Source organism: Ixodes scapularis, unplaced genomic scaffold, assembly GCF_016920785.2.
Source record: "Ixodes scapularis isolate PalLabHiFi unplaced genomic scaffold, ASM1692078v2 PGA_scaffold6__148_contigs__length_123643588, whole genome shotgun sequence".
NCBI lineage: Eukaryota > Metazoa > Arthropoda > Arachnida > Ixodida > Ixodidae > Ixodes > Ixodes scapularis.
Window position 1 is genome coordinate 110,098,482 of NW_024609881.1, and position 6,242 is coordinate 110,104,723.

Sequence of the window (6,242 nt, forward strand, 5' to 3'; positions counted from 1 at the left end):
TTAGTTTTCTATGACGGTTCGCGTTTCTTTTGAGAACCGGTAACGAGTAACGTATTTAGTCACTTTTGGTCTAGTAACGAGAAACTATATTTTGTCACTTTTGGGGGCAACGTGTACATGCCTTCTATACAGGAACTCTAGGCTGATGTCATAGCGAGCGCCAGTCAGAGTGCGCCTCACAAAAAGGTAACGAAGCCTGTCAACTGAATTTGATCCAGCAACCTTGGTCGAAGCTGTGGGCTCACATGCGCTTGTGCATCTTCAGACACTGATCTGCACTATAGGCGGCTGGATGGCGCATTGAGCAGACAGGTATAAAGTTACCGGAAGTAAGCGTCTTGTCCCAGAAGTGAGCACTTGACAGGCTTTTCAACTCTTCCGAGTGCTGGATCGAACAGCGTTCTGGGCGCCTGGAGTTTCTCTTGTTATTCCAAAAGAGCCTGCTTATTGCGGAGTAACAGCGCATGCGGACCGGAGAAGTCTCCTGGGAAGCCATTTTATGTGAAAATGTTTAAATTCAAGTTGATCAAGTGTGCGTATGCCTCACGTTCCAATGCCTCATCCCCAGGATTTAATTCAGAACAGGAGTATTAAAACCCAATCAAAGGCACAAAAAAGCATAGCCCGAATTATCGACTGAGTGCATAGCCCAGCACTTCCGGGACAAGCATCGAACTTCCGGTGGCTTCACTTGCACCAGGCCCGCCATCCAGCCCCCTATTGGCGACGTGAGCGACCGAAAGCGTCGCTGTGATCGGCCCACCACAATTGGCCGAATGCTGACTATGACGTCAGCAAAGGATATCAAATCAGCGCAAATAAGAGCAATGTTAGAACTTCCATTTTGACGGTGTGGGCAGTTTTACTTTGAGAGCTCTATGATTTCAGGCTTTCACCATGCTCATTACAGACACCATTGAACTTGTTCTTCACAAGGTAATGACGTCACGAAAGGTAAACAAACGAGGGGCGCTACCGAAACATCTCGCCGCTAATAGGGGTATTCACACGAGGGAGAAATCCCGGAGATTTCTCCCCGGCACGCGCGCATCACGAGATAAAAACGCGAGGCTTTTGCACATCGCAAAGCCTGACGTTTTCGTCGTTGGATGCGCGTGCCCCGGGATTTCTCCCTCGTGTGAATACCCCTTATAGGGGGCATTCACTGGATGCCATATTTAAGGGCGACGTTTAGGGCGCAAGCTCAGAACGAGCTTACATCAATAGCTTGCTAAGTCTGGCAATCTTGATGGTGTGGAATGCACGTTGCAAAAGAACTGTGGAAGCTCGCCGTCAGCACGCGCTCAGCAACCACGCACACAGATATGGCCACCAGTGAATACTCCCTATAGGGGAGGGCAGTGTCTTCAGCACCCATCAGAGCTTTCCACGTGCACTCTCCAATTTTTCTGAAAAATTGGACCAAGGATAAGGAACTCTGGGTTCTGAGGCGCGTGAGTTTTCACTCCGCGTGCTTCGAGCTGCAGTGCCTTCGCCTCGTAATACCAGTGCGATGCAATGTAAAAAAAAAAGTAAAGGAAAACGAAGAAGAAGATCGGTTTCAGCCGCTTGGAACACCTGCCTGGTGCTTACTGCTGGGAGAGCGTTATCATGGTAAGCACTTCTTCATATACTAAGGTCGTTTTACCTCCCGTTCATGTAGTGTTGTCGTAAGAATAAAACATAAAAAAACGTGGGTGGGACACAGTATCACGTATTCAGGTGTTATTTGTTCCCCTGCAGGATTTGGGGGAGAGGGAGGGGGCGTGAAGTCAGAGCTAGGTCATGGCGAGAATTAACTCTGCATAGTCGGCGACAGGCTCTTTTCGCTTTAGCATAAAGAACGCTGGAGACGACGTCACTTCCTCTCCGGCATTCGCTCTGATAAAGTGGAAAGAGATGGGAGGAGCTTCCAATGAGTCCCTGCCACCGGCTATGTGCAACGCTATGTGCAAGCGCGTACGCTAATCTCACTGATATGATGGCGAAGACAAGCCGTGTCCTTCCACCGACGCAACTCCTGCAAGGTACAAACCCCGCAAGTAACGTTTTGCTCCTTCTTTCTGTATATTAATTCGTCTAAGAATTCAGCGCTGAGCATCTAGTTCTACACTGCGTCACATTCTGTGTTACCCCTACATCTTCCACAATACTGCGGAAGACGGGCAATATATTTTTTTTCTTTAACAGCTCAATGTAGCAGTGGCTCCCTGAAATTCCTTGGCGCCACACCAGCCTGAACTTCATTGGTCTTACTCATATATGTCCATACCTTGTGTCACACTACCTCTTTTAGGAAATGGCCGGTTTGAGACGTTTTAGGCAGGGAAGACACGTGTACACTACAACCACTGGCAGGAGCCAATCGCTGGAAAGCCTCTCGTGTCGCTGTTTTCATACCAGAACTTCCGGAGCCACGATTTCAAAGAAAAAAACGGATCTAGACAATACCACTTAAAAAAAGGCCTGTACATTTCGCCATCATTTCTGGATCCTCGACTGACGCGCACCAAGTGGCAAACGCGATGAAGCTCCGCGAGAGACGCCGCAAAGCGGCAGATGCGTTCGTCCTGGCGTCGCCGCACGTTAGCGTAGCGCTTGTTATGAGACGCTGTACGACGCGCCGTTGGCGACCCGCTGACACACGGCGCTGCGTGGCTCCACTAAATAAACGTTAAGGGACAAAATAAACACTGGGTAGGTGGCGCAAGTCGCCGCCCGACTCCAAGGGTTCAACCTCATGCCTCTATCCATCCATCCAGTAATGACGCTTGTGGGTATGCGGAGAGCAAGTCGTCTGCTTCTTGCGCAGGAGATGCGGTGACGTCAGAAGGATGCCGAGCTTCGATTGGCTTTGATTAAAATGATAGTGGGTAGACCTCAGCGCTAGATGCCTTGACGTCTACCCACTCTTCTTTTTTTTTTTTTTTTTTCTTCAATAATCCAATGAGAGCTCGGCGTTCTGACATCATCGCCACTGCCGCACAGAAAGCAGGCGAACTTGCGCTTTGCGCATTGATTGAGAGCTGATGTCCCCGACCCCATGCCCGTGAAAAATCTGACCACGACAGGTGGAAGAGGTCCGTCCGTCCCGCCCGGCCCAAAGCCGTCAAGACAGCGGTCGTCGGGGCTCGACAGGGGCCGAGTACGCGCACCTGGCCAACTGGCGGAAAGACGAGAGACGCGCCAGAATGCACCACAAGGAAGACAGCGACCTTTCGCAAGCCGAAGGAGACTCCAGGGAGCTGCAGGAGGACGAGTCCAGGTACTCGTGCCAACGCGTGGCGTCACTCCTGGCAGCCGCTGGTGATTCTTGCATTATAGGGTATCCCGAGCGTACCCTTCCGCTGTAGAACGAGCCGGAAAAATGGGTGCTTGCGCAGAAAAAAAATGTGAAAAAACATTGTAAGCGCCGCTGCCGATTTTCCCGGCTCGTTTTGCAGCGGAAGGTCCGTTCGGGATACACTGTATTGGAAAGGAGATCGAACAGTCACGCCTCTGGCGGCACGCTTCAGCTGTGGGGACAACAAACCGAATTTCCTTGTTGGTTTTTGATCAGCGATCTCGATGGTGACGATTCGAATGGCCGCTCCTCGTACAACCAAAGCACTGGTAAGAGTGAAGCGCTCGTGTCCAGACCGTGCATGGCGAGGTTCAATTTCTTTGTTATCCTGTGTTAGTAAACATCGGGCTGTGGGGACAACAAGCTCGATAAAGCTCCCCCTATAGTTCGATCTCCTCCCCAATAGGGAGTATTCACTGTCGGCCATATCCGTGTGCGCTGCTGCTGAGCGCGTGCTGACGGCGAGCTTCCGCAGTCCTTTTGGAACGTGCATTTAGCACCATCAAGGTTGCCGGTCTTAGCAGGCTATTAACGTGAGCTCGTTCTGAGCATGCGCTCTAAACATCACCCACAAATATGGCGTCCAGTGAATACCTCCTATATATAAATCAATGTCCTAAATCCTAGCTCCCAGAGATAAATATGGGAAATATTAACCTCAAACGCAGGCTCTAGTAAAAAAAAAGGGTGCGCAAAAAACTTTTTTTTTGTTCTTGTTTTCTCTACTCTTGGCGTTGGTGTTGTTATTGAAGCTCCGCGACTATTCATTTCTGACGTTCAAGCACTGCGATATGTGCGAAGGTTTCTAAAAAAAAACACGAAGTTTTGCAAAAAGCGCAGCCCCCTTAACTGTGACATGGCGTCAACCTAAACAAACATGGCGGCGCCCATGAAACCGAGCAGATAATGAACTAACGCACTCATTAATATTCGAAATGACAAACGAGTGGAGACGTTGCGTTACTGTTTTATGACGTTATCTAACAAATTTCGTCACTCTTTACTCCTGTTCATTTATTAAAATTAGTCACGTTATCGGCCCCTTTCAAGGTCCAACGCACCATCGGAATCTAGAAGTCACTCTATAAACGTTTAGTTGGTGTCGAAGTCCGTAATGGTCTTGTCGCTACCAAATATTGAGATCCAACGCAATGCAGTGCTAACGTTCGTTGTTTTTTGTAAGTAACGGTGACATTATTCAGTAACTTTTTCCGGGCAGTAACTAAACTTTATAACGCGTTTATGTTATTATAAACTAATTAGACGCCATTCTATATTTATTTCGGTAACGGACACTAACAGTGCTGCTCTTAGCTAATGGCGAATTCCACTGGACGTTTTGGAGCGCGCCGGGATCAGTTGACCAGATCCGCGGACTGGAGCACACGATCCGAACGGGGTCGCGCCGCCTACGTATCCCCAGTGGGACATGACCACTGCTCCGGGATCGGCGGAGACGTTTTCGCAATCGCGGAGCTAACACGTGTACGGCGCAAGAGCGGCAGGAATGGTTCAGGCGCTTCTAGCAAAGATTGCCGGAATGCCGTAGCGCGGCAAATACCTTCTCTTCTCCTTCCTGGAAAACGAACCGGCTGTCGAGCCAAGGGGTAAGCAAGCGGCCATGACGAATTCTTTTGATGTCGAGACAATCTAGGAGCTCAGCCCGCGACGTGCTTCTTCTTCTTCTGAGTCCGAGGCGAGATGGGCGAGATGGGGCGAGATGCCCCACGAGAAAGGAAGTCACGTGTGTGCGCCGAAGGCTGGCCCGGCTGGCTTCCGGTTGGATCCCCCGAAATCGTCGGAGCGACTTTTTTTGGATCGAGATCGAGATCTGGAGCGTGAACTAATCCAAAACGACCAGTGAAATACGTCGGTCTCGATCCCGATCGCCCGGTGAAATAGGCTCGATCCAGAAAAGTCAATCCCGGCGCGCTCCAAAACGACCAATGGAATTCGCCATAGAATCCGCTCGCACTAGGGCTCAAAGTCCAGAGGTCCGTACAATCACACTGCACTTTATCCGTAATTTCAAACAGTCTTATATGCAAGGATTTCATGAAAAAAAAGAGAAGTTAATTTTGAATTTCTTTTAAAATATTTTTTTTCAGCGAATGTGAAAGTTGTTGATAACAAAAAATATCATCTTAATTAAAAAAAAAGAACACATTAATTTAGGGTGGTGCCTTCGGTAAGCGCTTTCATAATGCCTTAAAAGCTAGTTAATAGATTTGTGTTGACTACGCTGCTGTGCATTGCGTTGCGCCATGACGCACTGAGTAGTACATGGTTGCAATGGTAACGCTTGTCGTAAGCCGACGCACTCAACACGCGGATGTCTGGTCGATAGCCGTAAAGGGGCCCTGCGATCATATTTAAGCACCTACCTTTTTCTGCGGTTTCCACGTCTCTTGAGGTTCGGGCAAGCCAGTGGGCACCGACAGAGTAATTAAATATCAGTGCGTCATATTTTAACCGGACGACGCGGAAACCTCCTCCACCGACGAGGGCGACCCACGGTGCCGAAAGCGCGCGTTATGTGACGTCTTTGGTCCTGGGCTTACTACTGGTCAGAGCCGCTAAAAGCTTCTTTTTAGTCAAACTACAAAATATAAAAGGCGCGAACCGTTTCAATTATTTATAAAAGTAGTTTTTGTTCATTATTTTAGATCAGAAAAGAAACAAACGCAGTTTAGAAAGGAGGGAAACAAGAAATGACCCGTCGACATTCCAGCCACCAAGCGGTGGAAAAGGCGGCCCATACTAGAAAGGTGTATTGGGATCAGGCGCCAACGAGCGGCGAGCGTAGAGAGGTCTCGGATGTACGCGGCGGCGCTGCGGTCCTATACCAGCTTGAGGATCCTACCGGTTCCGAGCGTTCTCAAGGCCTTCGGCTAGCAGC